This window comes from Ambystoma mexicanum, chromosome 10, assembly GCF_040938575.1.
Source record: "Ambystoma mexicanum isolate Mex_15411 chromosome 10, UKY_AmexF1_1, whole genome shotgun sequence".
Taxonomy (NCBI): Eukaryota; Metazoa; Chordata; class Amphibia; order Caudata; family Ambystomatidae; genus Ambystoma; species Ambystoma mexicanum.
In genome coordinates, this window is record NC_090932.1 from 799,887,840 (window position 1) to 799,906,772 (window position 18,933).

Sequence of the window (18,933 nt, forward strand, 5' to 3'; positions counted from 1 at the left end):
ATCAACTGTCAGGTTTTCGAATAACGTGTGATTGATCACTTTATGTATTGAAGTCATATCATGATTTATTAAGTTTCGAGCACAAAGGACAAAAGAAAAAAAAAGTCAGATTAGCACATGAAAGTCATAATTGACCTGCTCTCTCACAATCAGAATGTTCGGAGTGCAGTCAATAACTATGATATTGACTGTATTCTAAAGGTTCTAACTTCAAAAGCAGACAGAAACAACAATACAATTTCCAGGCAAGATTTCGTTTTAACAAGACACTCTATATCTGGTAGGATCTTTGTTTTCACTGCAACATCCAACTGAACGCACCAAAGAAAAGCTATGTGACAATGCTTTCACTTTCCTATAGAGACACAGTTTACTTTTACATTACACCTAATGCATGCTCATGCTAAAACCTTTCCAGTGCAACTGAGTTGGCAATTAAAATGCTGAACATGGAAATTGGTTCATATTAGTAATCTAATCACTGCAGAGCGTTAAAGCCTTTTGACATTTTCTTGATTCCTTTATGGAGGACTACTGTATGGAGGAACTGAATGGCAGGTGTAAGGGCGACACTCCCCCTAGGTGTACATACGGGCGGGGAGCCAGCTCATCCACTATAGAGTGTTTAGTTCATTGTTATTTTTTCCAGAGGATATTGGACTTTCTTGTAATTAAATGCCCGGATAGCAACCACTCCCCTCTTACCTTTGCGGCAAATCTTCATGTTATGACAGGTTTAAGCTCCCGTCTTTGACCATCGCCATTGCAATGGACTACAAGGGAAATAGGAAAGGCCACTTTTGGAAACATTATTAATCTCCCATCAATTAAGTTTAAAGTGGCTGGTCTGCTGGGGGGAAATTACCACAGGGAGACATTTCTTCTAGAATTCCAATCCCTTATGGAGGACATTAGAGAAAGGTGTTCGTCGCTTGTACCTAATGCAGGGACATCCCAATTGGGAAGGCGTTGGCATGATGCAGAATGCAAAGCTCTTCCAGTTTGGCTGAATGACTCTGTTAAATGGGGGACAATGAGTGGGACAACTCTTGCTAAATCCAAAAAAGATTATAAATCTGTCTTGAAAGAAAAGAAAAAGTTGTATGGGATCAAACTATGGGACTTGATGAAGGAGGCTGTCTTGAATAAAGACATTAACATTTTTTGGAGACTGGTGGTGTGGGGATTTATTTCGCCGGAAGACTGGGTTAAGCGCTATCAAAGTATTTCTTTCCAACCAGAATTAATCATTGATGGTAGGATAAACCCTCACGGGGTTGAGGATATAGTCTTCTCTGAGGGGGGAAGTTGCCCTATCAATTAAAACCTTGCCCCTGTGGAAAGCCACCAGCACAAATGGTTTTGGCTCTGATGTTCATACATTGTTCTGGGAATGGTGGTCTCCTTTACTCACAGGGATTTTTAATGCAGTCTCAAAAGAGGGAGCTGCGGTTAAATCTTGGAGTGGGAGTTTAATTATCCCGATTTAAAAAAAAAGGTACTATCACAGACCCAAATTACTGTCAACCTATATCACTATTGGACACAGCCAATACACTTTTTTGTAAATGTTTGATTCAGAGACTAGAGGAATGGGTTGAGAGTAATAATATATTGACCAAAGCAGGGTTTAGGAACGGTTTTTCCACCCTTGATGAATGTTTTATTATGAATATTTGAATTGAGAAGTATTGTAAGGTTAGAAGGGGCAAGTTATAGGTAGCATTTTTAGACTTGGAAAAGGCCTTTGATTCCATAGACAGGTGTATTCTTTGGAAGAAACTGGAATCACTTTGGGTTCCAAAAGCATTGCTGAAGCTAATACACATCTGTTATGATACTCACGCAGCAGTAAACTGCCCATCTAAGGAAGGATTTGCCCAGAATGTTAATACTAATAAGGGGGTAAAACAGGTACGTTCACTGGCCCTGATTTTATTTATTATTTTCCTCTCAGATTGTAGCCCTGAACAGAGCGAGGAGAAAATCGCCCCACCCTCACTAAAAAATGTGTCAGATGGTTCACTTTTATTCGCAGACGCTACACCAGTGTTTTAGCTTATTCCATGGGGGTTACAAATAAGCCTGGACTATGCAGCCAATTACGTCTGCTCTAATGGCCTTTAGCTTAATATGGGGAAAACTAAAATATTGTTTTTTGGGAAAGGTAAAAATAACTCTACGTGACAGTTAATGGTCTACAGGATCGAACTGGTTAGCACTTTTTGCTATCTGGGGCTCACCTTCGATAGGTCTGGAAGTTGGGCTCCGCACATTAATGCTGTAACCACAAAATGAAGGTCAAGGATGGGTGGCCTGATTAGATTTTATTATAAATATGGGGGCAAGATTCTTAACAAATGTTTGTAAGTTTATAGAGTCATAGTAGGGTCAATGATTCTATATGGGAAAACAATGAGGGTGGGGTTCAAAATGCAACCAAATGGAGGTATCCCAGAATTAAATGTAAATAGAATTAACTGGACTCCCTTCGGGGGGAACCAAATAGTGTACTTAGATTGGAGTTGGGAGTCCCAAGTATAGCTGTACTGGCAAATATGAGGATCGCAACAGCTTTTTTAAAGATGCATGTGTTGGTTTTAAGGAACCCCAATATTGAAACCCTCTGGCCGCGATGGTGTGCTCAGAATCCTGGGGTGAGAGGGTATAAAGGGTACAACAATGGGTGTGCCATCTTGAGTAAATGGGGACACAAGGGTGTGAAGGAGTTGCCAGCTGGGCAATTTAAAAAAATTAAAAAGGAGCTGACAAGGAAAGTGATAGGAATCGGTAAAGAACCAGACAAGGCTAAGGTGAGCACTCTACCGTCTTGCGCACTACATAAGGCTGTTTTCATTTGTACAATGAGAGTTTTTTTGGGGTTTGTTTTACTCCTTTTATACTTGCGGCAATTGGGATTTTGGAATGTTGGGAGATTTGAATGTTGTAACTGTTGTATATGTTTTAATGGAGAAAGCCAAATAAAGGATTTTCAACTTGAACTTGCAATGAATGATCCCACCCTCAGTCTATAAGTTTATAAATAATATTGATATAATGGGTGCACAATATCTGGGTACCATTTTTTAAACACAAACCAACCAAAATGATACATTTCATGTATTTATTTTTTGAATGTATAAAGAGATTTCGCCAAAGTGCTGAACATAGTTACAGTAATTGCAAGTAGCATAGTTGATCAAACATGAAGACTAATTTTATTCAGAAGTGAGACGACCAGGTCTAAGAGAAAAAAGGACATTGGTCAACACAGAAGAGGAACAAAATGAAAGACATTCCAGAGTCTAGGAACCAAGAGAGTGAGAGCAAGACTGAGGACGATGTCCTGTCAGTAGATATCGAGGTGAAAAACAAAGTAACAGAGATGGTACATAAACTGACACCAAGCAAACAATACAAAGAAAAGAAAATAGATCGTGGGAAGGAAGAGATAGCCAATGAGGTGAAGAATGAAGAGAGTAAAACAATTTGAATTGCAGAAATAAAAACTGACTGAGGAGGAGCAAAGAACCAAATGAAAATAGAGTCGTGTCCTTTTTATGGATAAACTTCAGGGGAGACCCACTAGAGATTTTGTGAGGAGGAGCAAGTACATAGACAGGAAGACTCACAAGAAGAGAAAATCAATTGTCAAGATGTGAAAGAAACATGGTAAGAATTAGAAACTTGGTAGCAGAGACGGTAAGAAAAGATTGAATATTGTAACGCTGGTAGCAGCAAGATCAAGCAAGAATTGAATATGTTGACACCAAGATTGCCAGCAGAGGAAGTCAAAGAAAGAACATTTGGGCAAAAGGAAATGGATGAGGAATATAGTAATAGTTAGGAGAAGGAGCAGGAAAGAATAGAATTTCAGTTTCAGAGGGAGTAAGATGTAGTGCATGAACGACTCCAGAGCTCAAAAGCTGATAAACATTTAACAATAGATGACGCAAATCAGAAAAGAAGAAAAAGTGAAAAAGATTTCAGAGTCATTGGCATAGAAGTAGTAGGAAAAACCAAAAGATTGAACAATCGAAGAAAGAGGAAAAATGTTTAAAGAAAAAAATAAAGGACCAAAATTAGAAACTTGCTGGTCACGAAAACAAAAAAGGGAAGATGAGTCCCCAACGCAAATGTATGATCAGAGAAAAAAGAAAAAACTACTATAGGCCAGTACCTGATGTATGATACGAAGAACAAACAATAGAGTGATCCATCATGTCAAAAAGTGGCAGAATGGTCAGGAGTAATAAGAAAAGAGGGCTGATTTACAGGATGAGAGAAGGTAAAGAAACTGGTGGCATGTAAAAGAGCAGTCTCCGTAAAGTGATCCGGACAAAACGCAGAATGCAGAAGAGGAAGAAGAGAGCTAGATTGCATTTATGTGGAAAGTTTAGAGTGAATAGTCAGAGTTTAGATAGAAAATTAAGACGAGAAATAAGAGGATAATGTCAGCCTCCGTTTCTACCACTGTTATAATACCCTTCTTTCTCTCTTCAACCTCCTCACCTGTGGAGTCGAAATCCTCTTCAGCTGGACTGAGTGCTCGATGTGCCGTATAATCCTTTTCCTTTTTTCTTGGTTGAGAGTGTCTCCCACAAGAGGAAGCCACAGTGAGAGCGTGTAAATGCGCCCTGACCGTATCCCCCTCCCGGGAGAGACAGGAAGGGGGAAAAAAGCCAGAATAGGCAAAAACCCCTTGGACCGGAAGGTATGCTGATGGCCGCTGGACGTGTATGCGGTTAGATAATGGGAGAAGGCAGCAACAGGAACCAGGAGAAATATAACACGGCAAATACGCCCATAGAATAAAGTAAACAAGTGAAGGCAGAGGGCTGGAAACAGAGGAATGAAGGTAGAGAGGAGACGAAAAGCTGGGACCGGAGTAGGACCGGTAAATAAGGATGGAAAGAGTAAGAGAAATGCTCAAGGAGCAAATGGTAAACTGCGTGTAGCAAGACCGCGGCAGCGAGGAAAAGCAGCTGACCGTGGAAGGTTGCAACGCGCAGTGATCTGGGAGAGGAGTGGTTAAATAGCGCTACGGCGGAGAAGACTAGACCGCATAGAGAGAACCGTCGCGTCAGCGTGACGGGAAACAGGAAGTCCCTAAGCGGCAGCGGGGCCAAAGACGCCAGGTGCTGAAGCGGCGCATGACAGTATGCCCCCCTCCAAGACCCAGGCCACCCGGTTTGCCGGGATGCAAACGGTGAAACTTCCGGAGAAGGATAGGAGCGTGGATGTGTGCAATTGGTTCCCAAGAGTCCTCCGTATGTGAAAAACCCTTCCAATGCACCAGATATTCCAGGCGCCCTTTGCGGTATCTGGAGTCCAGCAACCCGGACACTTCATACTCAGGAACATCAAGTGAGTGAGAAAGAGTGGGGAAAGGACGAGCCCTTAATGACTGTTCTGCACTCTTCAAAAGAGATGCGTGAAACACTGGGTGTATCCGCCTAAGAGAATGTGGCAGCTTTAGGCGGAAGGCCACTGGATTGATCTTGGCAGAAATGGGATAGGGACCGATAAACCTGGGGGACAGTTTAGATGGGCGAGACCATCTAGGAAGGTATTTAGTGGATAACCATACCTTGGTGCCCACATCCCAATCAGGTACAACCTGCCGGTGCCGGTCAGCTTGCCTCTTGTAAGCCTGGAGGCTGTCTCTGAGGTTCAACTTGGCTTTGTCTTGGATGTCCCTTATTCGGATTAGTGCCTCCTCGACCGCCGGAAGAGCAGGTTTGCAGAAAAAATGGGGAATGATGGCTCGGGGATGAAAGCCATATGAGCAATAGAATGGAGACATCTTGCTTGCGGAATGGCTGGCATTATTATATGCGAACTCCGCCGTCGGCAGCATATCCACCCAGTTGTCTTGTTCCATATTGGTGTAGCTGCGCAAATATTGTTCCAACGTGGCGTTTAACCGCTCTGTCTGCCCATTTGTATGGGGATGATATCCTGATGACAAAGCGCGCTGAATATTAAGAGCGGCGCATAAGGATTTCCAGAATCTGGAGACGAATTGGCTTCCTCGGTCTGATACAATCTTGTCGGGGAGACCATGGAGTCGAAACACATCTTTAATGAATACTAATGCCATACCATCGGCAGTTGGTATACCAGGGAGTGGAGAAAAATGAGCCATCTTGGTGAGAGAGTCGATGGACACCATTAAGCATGAACATCCGTGGGACAAAGGTAAGTCCACAATGAAATCCGTCGATATATGACTCCACGGACGTTCCGGGATGGCATCTTGTTGCAGCAGACCTATGGGTTTCTTTGTGTTGTTTTTACTCTGACAGCAGACTCTGCAGGACTTGACATAATGTTTGACATCTTTAGACATATTAGGCCAATAAAAAGCTCTACTAATCAAGTCCAAGGTGCTGGCTTGTCCCCTATGGCCTGCTGTCTTGTGATCATGGCACCAGGACAATATGTCTTTTTGAAGAGGTTTGGATGGTATCCAGATCCTCTGTTTCTTCAGGAACAAACCATCTTTTTGGATCATGCCGCGAGGTTCTGGACGTAAGGAGACAGCTTCTTTTATCCATTGAAACAGGGAAGAGATAGTGGCAACTATGCGATTCCTGGGAAACAACTTTTCCGGGCAGGATGAGGCAACATGGGAGGAGAAAGCCTTTCTGGACAGAGCATCTGCCAAAGTGTTTTGGCTTCCAGGAATATATGTGATGGTAAAGTCATATTGTGAGAAAAAATGCGCCCACCGGGCTTGTCTGGAATTTATGCAATCCATTGACTGTAAAACTTGTAGGTTCTTATGGTCTGTCCGTATTACAAAAGGGTGGTTGCACCCCTGTAAGAGGTGTCTCCAGACTTCACAGGCTTTTTTCATGGCCAGTAGTTCACGTTCGATTACTGAATAATTCCGTTCACTCGGAGTGAGAGTTTTTGATAGATATGCTATGGGGTGTTCAGCGTTGTCATGCTCTTGTAGTAGAACTGCTCCTATAGCTGCGGCAGAGGCATCTGTCTCCACAATAAAAGGTTTACTTTGGTCTGGCTGGCATAGGATGGGAGCGCTGCAGAAGCTCTTCTTCAAGAGTTGAAAGCTTTCTTCAGCCTGAGGGCTCCAAATGAAAGGCACAGATGTCTTTTTTAACAAATTGGTAATAGGTAGGACAGTGTTGGAAAAACCTGGCACGAAACGCCTATAAAAATTAGCCAGTCCCAGGAATCTCTGAACCTCTTTGACTGAGGAAGGAGCCTGCCAATGGAGAATGGCCTCAATCTTCTTTTGATCCATTTGTACTCCTTGTGGTGAGAGGATGAACCCTAAGTACGGGACCGAGGATACCCCAAAATCACACTTTTCACGTTTGGCCAATAAATGATGTTTTTTAAGGCGCTCCAGGACCTCAGTGAGATGTCTTAGATGTTCTGACATAGACTGTGAAAAAACAAGAATGTCGTCAAGGTAAACCACAACTGAAATAAACAATAAATCAGAGAATATTCGGTCTATGAACCTTTGGAATATAGCGGGAGCATTGACCAGTCCGAAAGGCATAACGTAGTATTCGTATAGGCCGAATGGTGTCCTGAAAGCCGTCTTCCATTCATCTCCTGGACTCACTCTGAGTAAATGATATGCATTGCGCAGATCCAATTTAGAGAAGACTGTTGCACCCTGTACAGATTCCAAAATGTCAGGAATGAGGGGCATGGGATATCTATCCTTACGAGTGACTTTATTGAGTCCCCTGTAATCGATGCATGGTCTAAGGTCCTTAGAATCCCTCTTTGGAATAAAAAACAAGGGAGCACCCGCCGGGGATTTAGAGGGTCTGATGAGACCGTTGCACAAGTTGTCATCCAGATATTTTCGTAAAGCGTCCTTTTCAGTCTTGGATAAAGCAAACATTCGTCCAAATGGAACCAGGGCATTGGGTATTAGCTCGATAGAGCAGTCCTCCGGTCTGTGAGGTGGTAACGCCATTGGAGCGGATTCAGCAAACACCATAGGGTATTCTTCCAATACCGAGTCAATGGAAAGCACCCCTATACTCGTGGGGAGAACAGTGGGAGATATCTTTACCTCCTGGTAATGTGCTTCTTTAAAGCAGTGTGTCTGACAATAACTGGAATTAAACTGCAAAGTATTAGACTTCCAGTCGACATGGGGATTATGTTGTCGCAACCAGGTAATCCCCAAGATAAGAGGAAAATGGGCTGCTCGAATGATGTCAAAGGTAATGACTTCTGAATGTTGAAATATGGTCAGAGGAAGTGGTTCGGTTGTTTGAACAATGAGTCCTGAACTTAAAGGTGTGCCGTCTACTCCTTCTACTTTCTGACCGTGGCCCCGGTCTATCCGTGACGCACCCACTTTGTCTACCCAAAGGGTGTCAGCGAAGTTTCCTGCGGCACCGCAATCCAAGAGAGCCAGTGTCTCTACTGGGCTGCCATTGATAGTAACCTGGACCGTTATAACCATCAGGCGGGAATCTTCAGAAGGGTTCGAGGAATCAATAGACATAGTAACGTAGGGACTGGAAGACTGCCCTCGATAACCCGTCCCCACTAGGTTCGAGGGTTTGCGTTTTCCGCCGGTTTCTTGGTTAGTTCAGTACAATTTTGCACCGTGTGGCGATCAGAGGCACAGTAGGCACATAGGCCCTGTTCCCTTCTCCTCCTTCTTTCTTCAGGTGTTAAAGAACGGCGAGTAGTGCCGATTTACATGGGCTCATCGTGAGGTTTGGGCGCTGCCGAAGGAGGTGAGGAGGTCCTTGAAAAGGAGGTACGTGCTTTTCTTCTTTCTTGACGCCTTTCTTGCATCCTGAACTCCATCTGAAGGGCGGCCGTCATAAGGTCCTGCAGGGAAGTAGGCCGAGGAAAGTGAGCCATTTCGTCTTTTAATTCTTCTCGAAGGCCTCTGCGGAACAAAATAAATTGAGACTGCTCCGACCAACCCGTCTCCATGGCCAATCTCTTAAAAGAGGAGATATAAGACAGTACATCAAACTGTCCTTGACGAATGTCCATCAAGTCTTCACCAGCTGCCATTGAGATTTCGGGTCTCTCAAAGGTTTGTTTAACAAAAGCAGTAAATGCATCGAAATTCTGAAGGACAGGGTCATTTCCGGTGACTAGGGGGGTGGCCCAAGCCAGAGCGTTCCCTGTCATATTAGACACCAGGAATCCAACCTTGGCATGATCCGAGGCGTAGGTGCGGGTTCTGAAGGAAAAATACACCCTGCAAGCGTCAAGGAATTCTTTTAGGGTCTTGGGGGAACCATCATACTTCCCTGAAGATAAAGGCATAGGGGGCAGGTCTGTGTTGGGGGGCTCCCTCACTGCCACCATTTGTCTTAACAGATTGTTTTCAGTTTTCATATTCTGCATTTCTAGAGAAAGGCTTTGTACCGCAGCAATCAGTTCCTGCACTTGCTCAGGAGTAGCCATGATTGGTGTTTGTAGGCGTTGCAAACTGTCAGCCTCCGTTTCTACCACTGTTATAATACCCTTCTTTCTCTCTTCAACCTCCTCACCTGTGGAGTCGAAATCCTCTTCAGCTGGACTGAGTGCTCGATGTGCCGTATAATCCTTTTCCTTTTTTCTTGGTTGAGAGTGTCTCCCACAAGAGGAAGCCACAGTGAGAGCGTGTAAATGCGCCCTGACCGTATCCCCCTCCCGGGAGAGACAGGAAGGGGGAAAAAAGCCAGAATAGGCAAAAACCCCTTGGACCGGAAGGTATGCTGATGGCCGCTGGACGTGTATGCGGTTAGATAATGGGAGAAGGCAGCAACAGGAACCAGGAGAAATATAACACGGCAAATACGCCCATAGAATAAAGTAAACAAGTGAAGGCAGAGGGCTGGAAACAGAGGAATGAAGGTAGAGAGGAGACGAAAAGCTGGGACCGGAGTAGGACCGGTAAATAAGGATGGAAAGAGTAAGAGAAATGCTCAAGGAGCAAATGGTAAACTGCGTGTAGCAAGACCGCGGCAGCGAGGAAAAGCAGCTGACCGTGGAAGGTTGCAACGCGCAGTGATCTGGGAGAGGAGTGGTTAAATAGCGCTACGGCGGAGAAGACTAGACCGCATAGAGAGAACCGTCGCGTCAGCGTGACGGGAAACAGGAAGTCCCTAAGCGGCAGCGGGGCCAAAGACGCCAGGTGCTGAAGCGGCGCATGACAGTATGCCCCCCTCCAAGACCCAGGCCACCCGGTTTGCCGGGATGCAAACGGTGAAACTTCCGGAGAAGGATAGGAGCGTGGATGTGTGCAATTGGTTCCCAAGAGTCCTCCGTATGTGAAAAACCCTTCCAATGCACCAGATATTCCAGGCGCCCTTTGCGGTATCTGGAGTCCAGCAACCCGGACACTTCATACTCAGGAACATCAAGTGAGTGAGAAAGAGTGGGGAAAGGACGAGCCCTTAATGACTGTTCTGCACTCTTCAAAAGAGATGCGTGAAACACTGGGTGTATCCGCCTAAGAGAATGTGGCAGCTTTAGGCGGAAGGCCACTGGATTGATCTTGGCAGAAATGGGATAGGGACCGATAAACCTGGGGGACAGTTTAGATGGGCGAGACCATCTAGGAAGGTATTTAGTGGATAACCATACCTTGGTGCCCACATCCCAATCAGGTACAACCTGCCGGTGCCGGTCAGCTTGCCTCTTGTAAGCCTGGAGGCTGTCTCTGAGGTTCAACTTGGCTTTGTCTTGGATGTCCCTTATTCGGATTAGTGCCTCCTCGACCGCCGGAAGAGCAGGTTTGCAGAAAAAATGGGGAATGATGGCTCGGGGATGAAAGCCATATGAGCAATAGAATGGAGACATCTTGCTTGCGGAATGGCTGGCATTATTATATGCGAACTCCGCCGTCGGCAGCATATCCACCCAGTTGTCTTGTTCCATATTGGTGTAGCTGCGCAAATATTGTTCCAACGTGGCGTTTAACCGCTCTGTCTGCCCATTTGTATGGGGATGATATCCTGATGACAAAGCGCGCTGAATATTAAGAGCGGCGCATAAGGATTTCCAGAATCTGGAGACGAATTGGCTTCCTCGGTCTGATACAATCTTGTCGGGGAGACCATGGAGTCGAAACACATCTTTAATGAATACTAATGCCATACCATCGGCAGTTGGTATACCAGGGAGTGGAGAAAAATGAGCCATCTTGGTGAGAGAGTCGATGGACACCATTAAGCATGAACATCCGTGGGACAAAGGTAAGTCCACAATGAAATCCGTCGATATATGACTCCACGGACGTTCCGGGATGGCATCTTGTTGCAGCAGACCTATGGGTTTCTTTGTGTTGTTTTTACTCTGACAGCAGACTCTGCAGGACTTGACATAATGTTTGACATCTTTAGACATATTAGGCCAATAAAAAGCTCTACTAATCAAGTCCAAGGTGCTGGCTTGTCCCCTATGGCCTGCTGTCTTGTGATCATGGCACCAGGACAATATGTCTTTTTGAAGAGGTTTGGATGGTATCCAGATCCTCTGTTTCTTCAGGAACAAACCATCTTTTTGGATCATGCCGCGAGGTTCTGGACGTAAGGAGACAGCTTCTTTTATCCATTGAAACAGGGAAGAGATAGTGGCAACTATGCGATTCCTGGGAAACAACTTTTCCGGGCAGGATGAGGCAACATGGGAGGAGAAAGCCTTTCTGGACAGAGCATCTGCCAAAGTGTTTTGGCTTCCAGGAATATATGTGATGGTAAAGTCATATTGTGAGAAAAAATGCGCCCACCGGGCTTGTCTGGAATTTATGCAATCCATTGACTGTAAAACTTGTAGGTTCTTATGGTCTGTCCGTATTACAAAAGGGTGGTTGCACCCCTGTAAGAGGTGTCTCCAGACTTCACAGGCTTTTTTCATGGCCAGTAGTTCACGTTCGATTACTGAATAATTCCGTTCACTCGGAGTGAGAGTTTTTGATAGATATGCTATGGGGTGTTCAGCGTTGTCATGCTCTTGTAGTAGAACTGCTCCTATAGCTGCGGCAGAGGCATCTGTCTCCACAATAAAAGGTTTACTTTGGTCTGGCTGGCATAGGATGGGAGCGCTGCAGAAGCTCTTCTTCAAGAGTTAAAAGCTTTCTTCAGCCTGAGGGCTCCAAATGAAAGGCACAGATGTCTTTTTTAACAAATTGGTAATAGGTAGGACAGTGTTGGAAAAACCTGGCACGAAACGCCTATAAAAATTAGCCAGTCCCAGGAATCTCTGAACCTCTTTGACTGAGGAAGGAGCCTGCCAATGGAGAATGGCCTCAATCTTCTTTTGATCCATTTGTACTCCTTGTGGTGAGAGGATGAACCCTAAGTACGGGACCGAGGATACCCCAAAAACACACTTTTCACGTTTGGCCAATAAATGATGTTTTTTAAGGCGCTCCAGGACCTCAGTGAGATGTCTTAGATGTTCTGACATAGACTGTGAAAAAACAAGTATGTCGTCAAGGTAAACCACAACTGAAATAAACAATAAATCAGAGAATATTCGGTCTATGAACCTTTGGAATATAGCGGGAGCATTGACCAGTCCGAAAGGCATAACGTAGTATTCGTATAGGCCGAAAGGTGTCCTGAAAGCCGTCTTCCATTCATCTCCTGGACTCACTCTGAGTAAATGATATGCATTGCGCAGATCCAATTTAGAGAAGACTGTTGCACCCTGTACAGATTCCAAAATGTCAGGAATGAGGGGCATGGGATATCTATCCTTACGAGTGACTTTATTGAGTCCCCTGTAATCGATGCATGGTCTAAGGTCCTTAGAATCCCTCTTTGGAATAAAAAACAAGGGAGCACCCGCCGGGGATTTAGAGGGTCTGATGAGACCGTTGCACAAGTTGTCATCCAGATATTTTCGTAAAGCGTCCTTTTCAGTCTTGGATAAAGCAAACATTCGTCCAAATGGAACCAGGGCATTGGGTATTAGCTCGATAGAGCAGTCCTCCGGTCTGTGAGGTGGTAACGCCATTGGAGCGGATTCAGCAAACACCATAGGGTATTCTTCCAATACCGAGTCAATGGAAAGCACCCCTATACTCGTGGGGAGAACAGTGGGAGATATCTTTACCTCCTGGTAATGTGCTTCTTTAAAGCAGTGTGTCTGACAATAACTGGAATTAAACTGCAAAGTATTAGACTTCCAGTCGACATGGGGATTATGTTGTCGCAACCAGGTAATCCCCAAGATAAGAGGAAAATGGGCTGCTCGAATGATGTCAAAGGTAATGACTTCTGAATGTTGAAATATGGTCAGAGGAAGTGGTTCGGTTGTTTGAACAATGAGTCCTGAACTTAAAGGTGTGCCGTCTACTCCTTCTACTTTCTGACCGTGGCCCCGGTCTATCCGTGACGCACCCACTTTGTCTACCCAAAGGGTGTCAGCGAAGTTTCCTGCGGCACCGCAATCCAAGAGAGCCAGTGTCTCTACTGGGCTGCCATTGATAGTAACCTGGACCGTTATAACCATCAGGCGGGAATCTTCAGAAGGGTTCGAGGAATCAATAGACATAGTAACGTAGGGACTGGAAGACTGCCCTCGATAACCCGTCCCCACTAGGTTCGAGGGTTTGCGTTTTCCGCCGGTTTCTTGGTTAGTTCAGTACAATTTTGCACCGTGTGGCGATCAGAGGCACAGTAGGCACATAGGCCCTGTTCCCTTCTCCTCCTTCTTTCTTCAGGTGTTAAAGAACGGCGAGTAGTGCCGATTTGCATGGGCTCATCGTGAGGTTTGGGCGCTGCCGAAGGAGGTGAGGAGGTCCTTGAAAAGGAGGTACGTGCTTTTCTTCTTTCTTGACGCCTTTCTTGCATCCTGAACTCAATCTGAAGGGCGGCCGTCATAAGGTCCTGCAGGGAAGTAGGCCGAGGAAAGTGAGCCATTTCGTCTTTTAATTCTTCTCGAAGGCCTCTGCGGAACAAAATAAATTGAGACTGCTCCGACCAACCCGTCTCCATGGCCAATCTCTTAAAAGAGGAGATATAAGACAGTACATCAAACTGTCCTTGACGAATGTCCATCAAGTCTTCACCAGCTGCCATTGAGATTTCGGGTCTCTCAAAGGTTTGTTTAACAAAAGCAGTAAATGCATCGAAATTCTGAAGGACAGGGTCATTTCCGGTGACTAGGGGGGTGGCCCAAGCCAGAGCGTTCCCTGTCATATTAGACACCAGGAATCCAACCTTGGCATGATCCGAGGCGTAGGTGCGGGTTCTGAAGGAAAAATACACCCTGCAAGCGTCAAGGAATTCTTTTAGGGTCTTGGGGGAACCATCATACTTCCCTGAAGATAAAGGCATAGGGGGCAGGTCTGTGTTGGGGGGCTCCCTCACTGCCACCATTTGTCTTAACAGATTGTTTTCAGTTTTCATATTCTGCATTTCTAGAGAAAGGCTTTGTACCGCAGCAATCAGTTCCTGCACTTGCTCAGGAGTAGCCATGATTGGTGTTTGTAGGCGTTGCAAACTGTCAGCCTCCGTTTCTACCACTGTTATAATACCCTTCTTTCTCTCTTCAACCTCCTCACCTGTGGAGTCGAAATCCTCTTCAGCTGGACTGAGTGCTCGATGAGCCGTATAATCCTTTTCCTTTTTTCTTGGTTGAGAGTGTCTCCCACAAGAGGAAGCCACAGTGAGAGCGTGTAAATGCGCCCTGACCGTATCCCCCTCCCGGGAGAGACAGGAAGGGGGAAAAAAGCCAGAATAGGCAAAAACCCCTTGGACCGGAAGGTATGCTGATGGCCGCTGGACGTGTATGCGGTTAGATAATGGGAGAAGGCAGCAACAGGAACCAGGAGAAATATAACACGGCAAATACGCCCATAGAATAAAGTAAACAAGTGAAGGCAGAGGGCTGGAAACAGAGGAATGAAGGTAGAGAGGAGACGAAAAGCTGGGACCGGAGTAGGACTGGTAAATAAGGATGGAAAGAGTAAGAGAAATGCTCAAGGAGCAAATGGTAAACTGCGTGTAGCAAGACCGCGGCAGCGAGGAAAAGCAGCTGACCGTGGAAGGTTGCAACGCGCAGTGATCTGGGAGAGGAGTGGTTAAATAGCGCTACGGCGGAGAAGACTAGACCGCATAGAGAGAACCGTCGCGTCAGCGTGACGGGAAACAGGAAGTCCCTAAGCGGCAGCGGGGCCAAAGACGCCAGGTGCTGAAGCGGCGCATGACAGATAATTGGAAGCAAGACAGGAAGACTGTTCATGAACAGGTAACATAGTAGCATCTTTGGAAGAAGGAAAGACACCAGTGGATAATGAAGAGTTAAACAGAACAGTGACATATGAAATACAAAAGGGAGGACTCAGAAAAAATTAAGATCTAAGAATCTTGGAAGTAAATATGAGGAAAAATTGGATCAGGAAGGTGAGAAAAAAAAGAGTATTATGAAAGAAAATATATAGCGGGATGAAGAAAGGGAGAGATAAGAGATAAATAGTAAAGTGCTTAGCATTAAAAAGCTCATGGTAATACAAAGCATGAAAAGAGAACAAAGCATCAAGATCAGATGACGGGTACCATTTTTGCCATGAACACCCAGGGTTGGAGAGGCTTTTGAGAAGGAACAAAGGGCGGGGGACAATAAAGAATGTCCAAGGTTGAAGACAATGTGGAAGAAATAATAAGAGAAGAAGAATCAGGAGAAAGAGAAGAAAAGGTATCAAGAGACAGTAATGAAAAGAGGAAAGATTTGGAGATGTGAGTATTTTACTCCCTATTTTTTAAAGTTGAGAGTAAAATGGTTGTTTACGGAGTAAAAATGTAAGTCCAGTTTCCAATGCAATTACTTTATATGCGGGTAAAAATCTGTTTTAACTGGAAAGCAGAAATGTGTTTGTAATAATGATGGGCCCTACTACGACGCTGGCGGTAGCCGTGCCGGTAAAAACGGCACAGCTGCTGCCAGGGTCGTATTTTTCCGGCACCCAGCAATGGGGAATTACCGGGGCATTACAGCCCCGCCGGTCCCGATAATTCCCCATTGCCAGGTGCTGGAAAAAATGACTCCCCATTCCCATTCGAGTCTCATTAGACTCAATGGGAATGGGGAGGACGGATGCACCGGCACCATTCATGAATGGTGCTGGTGCGTCCGTCAAGGTCTGCGAGCGGGTGCCGTTCCGCCCGCCAGGTCAGACCTGGTGGGCTGAAAGGCACCCGCTCGCAGAACTCGTAGTTTGCCGGTCTGGTAACAATGGTGCCGGTAGCTTACTGGCACCGTTGTTACCGGACAGGCAACCTTGTAATGAGGCCCATGTCTTTGCACCTAGTTATTCATGCACATTAAAAGATACTTGTTTACTTCTTCTGATCAGGCACTAATAATAGCAGTTTCTTCCTGTGGTACTACGTGCACAACTGGTCCAAACATATTCGTGGAGCTTTGTGGGACAAAGTTCTACAAATGCCTGTTTCCACATTTTTTATTGGTAGTATTTTTACTCCCCGTTTTTATTTTTGGGAGTATTTGCCTATTTTGAGTGCATAAAAGTGGCAGATAAACCCCTTATCTGTTGGGCTGACAATGTGTCAAAGAAGCAAAGAAAACAACAGAGAAAAGAAATGTTGCAGCAAATGAAGGCACCACCCAGGAATGCAATAGGAAAAAGAACTAAAAATATGATCATGACAAGAGAGAAGGAAATGCAGAAACAGGAGAATCAGTAGTATAGGCAGAAAAGATTAAATCAGAAGATGACCCAGAAATATGGGAAGTGGGATTAGACAGCCGTGACAGATGAGAAGAGTTGATAGTAAAGAGAAAAGGATGGGAGGAATGATAAGATTATAGACGCAAATTGAGATCAGAGAGGAAAAGCATGTCATAGTAAAGAAAAAAATGAATTAACTAAAAACAACATAAACATCAAAGATAAATGACAGAGTATGGAGCATGACGGGGAATAATACTGAATACCAAGATTCACAAGATGGATACTCAGTACCTCTTCACAGTGCAATGATTTGATCGTTCATAGGAATTTTAATGTTGCAGTGGGTTTCTATCATGAGACATTGTGATTTTCTTCATAATACATAATACCTTTTCTAGATATGATATGATAGTTTATTTATATAGCGCCTATACACAATGTGTTTCAAAGCGCTTCAAGGCAAGGGAGGGTCCAAGGGAAAATACAATGACATGCTTACGGGCCATGAACAGCAAGGATGTGAAATTAACAATCGTACTCGGTCTGATGACATTTCAGATAGTGCAAGAGCTAAGACATAAATAAGGAAGGGGGGGAGTGGGAAGGAAATGGAAACAGACATGCAACTACCGTACTAGTCCCAACGACATTTCTGGTAGAGCTGGAGAAAAACAGAAGGCGAGGGAGAGGGGTACAGAAACAGAGGGGAGGAACAAAACAAGAGACTATTGTACTAGGCTTGACGTCATTTCCGATAGTGCTGGGGGGGGGGGGTGAGACTGACGAGGTTGCTATCCTACTAGGTCCAGGGACAATTCTGATAGAGTAAGTGCATAGAGGAAAGTAAGGGGAGGAGGAGAAGAGAAAGGAAAAGGGAAAAAGGGAGCCTAACCTCCACCCCAGAATCAGTCAGTATGTGGGACCGTGGCAAGCTTTGCAGCAGAGCACCGTGCTACACATGACACAGGGCTTCTGAAAAATGGTCTGCATTTAATGGGCAAGCAAACCCTCTACTCTTTAACACTTGACAGGTTTATAAGTTCTCAGCAATATTGTTCTGCTCCTCCACCCAGAAGCTCAGAGAACCTACTCTTATTATCCTTCTGTAAATGACCAAAACTAAAGTAATTACAAATTCCTTCAGCTTTTTACTATAAACAGAAGCATTTACTTAGAGAGGGTGCCTCTAATAATCATAGAATAGGAACACAAAAATGCTCTCACACTTCTATGTAACATTCATGTATATTTATTCTTATGTAAATATGATATATCAGCATTATAAATAGTATAGTGAAACTATAAGCAATTCCCAATATAAGCAAACGCATGTTTGTGAACATTCCTAGAACCATACTCACTTCTAGAATGTTACCGCCTACAGCCAATCATAAAAGCACATATTCACAGACTCTATAAAACTAAAAACAGATACTCAAATGTGTTCTGTTTGGAAAGGCATGTAAGTAGTCATGTGATGCCACTCCAGTAACTCCAGGCCTATCAAAAAGGTAATGTAAAACCTATCAAAATTTCATGCTGATAAAATATAAAAGATAAAAAGTAATCTAAAGCCATTGTTAAAGTTATTGGTAGACTATAGGAATCCACCAGAGTTATCCCTCCCACCCATTCACAAGATGTATACTTAAGTCTACAGGTCTGGCTAGAAGTAAAAGGGCGAGTAAAGGATTGGATATGTGCTACGTCCAAACGTGTTCCCCAATTTGTCTCAGTTTGTCTCAAACACCAGTAAATAGTTAAGGGGGTAGCCTGGCAAAAACGAAGATCAATCCGAAACCCTATCCAAAAACCATGGACAATTGTAAAAATGAAAAATATGTAGAAGTATATTTTCATAACCTCTTTGTGGGCGTTCCTTTATTCAAAAGAATACTGAGGAACTCTGCATTATTGTCTACTTCCTTCTGACATAGGAGTTTGCCTTGCTTGCATGATAACGTGTCAGATGTATGTCCATGCTGAGTGCACAGGGGGTGCAAGTCTCTTAATGTAGGCAGAGAATGAAGGGGAGGAATGAGCAAGACGTGCTAAGTTGCTGAACACACAGTGATAGAAAGGGCATGACTTCAATGAGCGCCACTCCATGGTCAGAGAAAGATGTTAGTATAAATCAACTACAGCGGAATTGTGCAATACTCATAACACCACACTAGACAAGAGTGGTAGGTGGGAGCAGGAAATCTAAAGGATTGTCTGTTTTTCTAGGTTTAAGACGATACCCCACACCTTAAGTATACAACTGGGATATTCCAGCA

General features: G+C 44.5%; 1 protein-coding gene across 1 annotated transcript in view; it reads right to left on the reverse strand.

Annotated features, from left to right (window-relative positions):
• Window positions 1-18,933, reverse strand: part of LOC138491761 (NACHT, LRR and PYD domains-containing protein 1a allele 5-like) — a 421,673-nt gene that overhangs the window by 110,850 nt on the left and 291,890 nt on the right. The window lies entirely within an intron of this gene.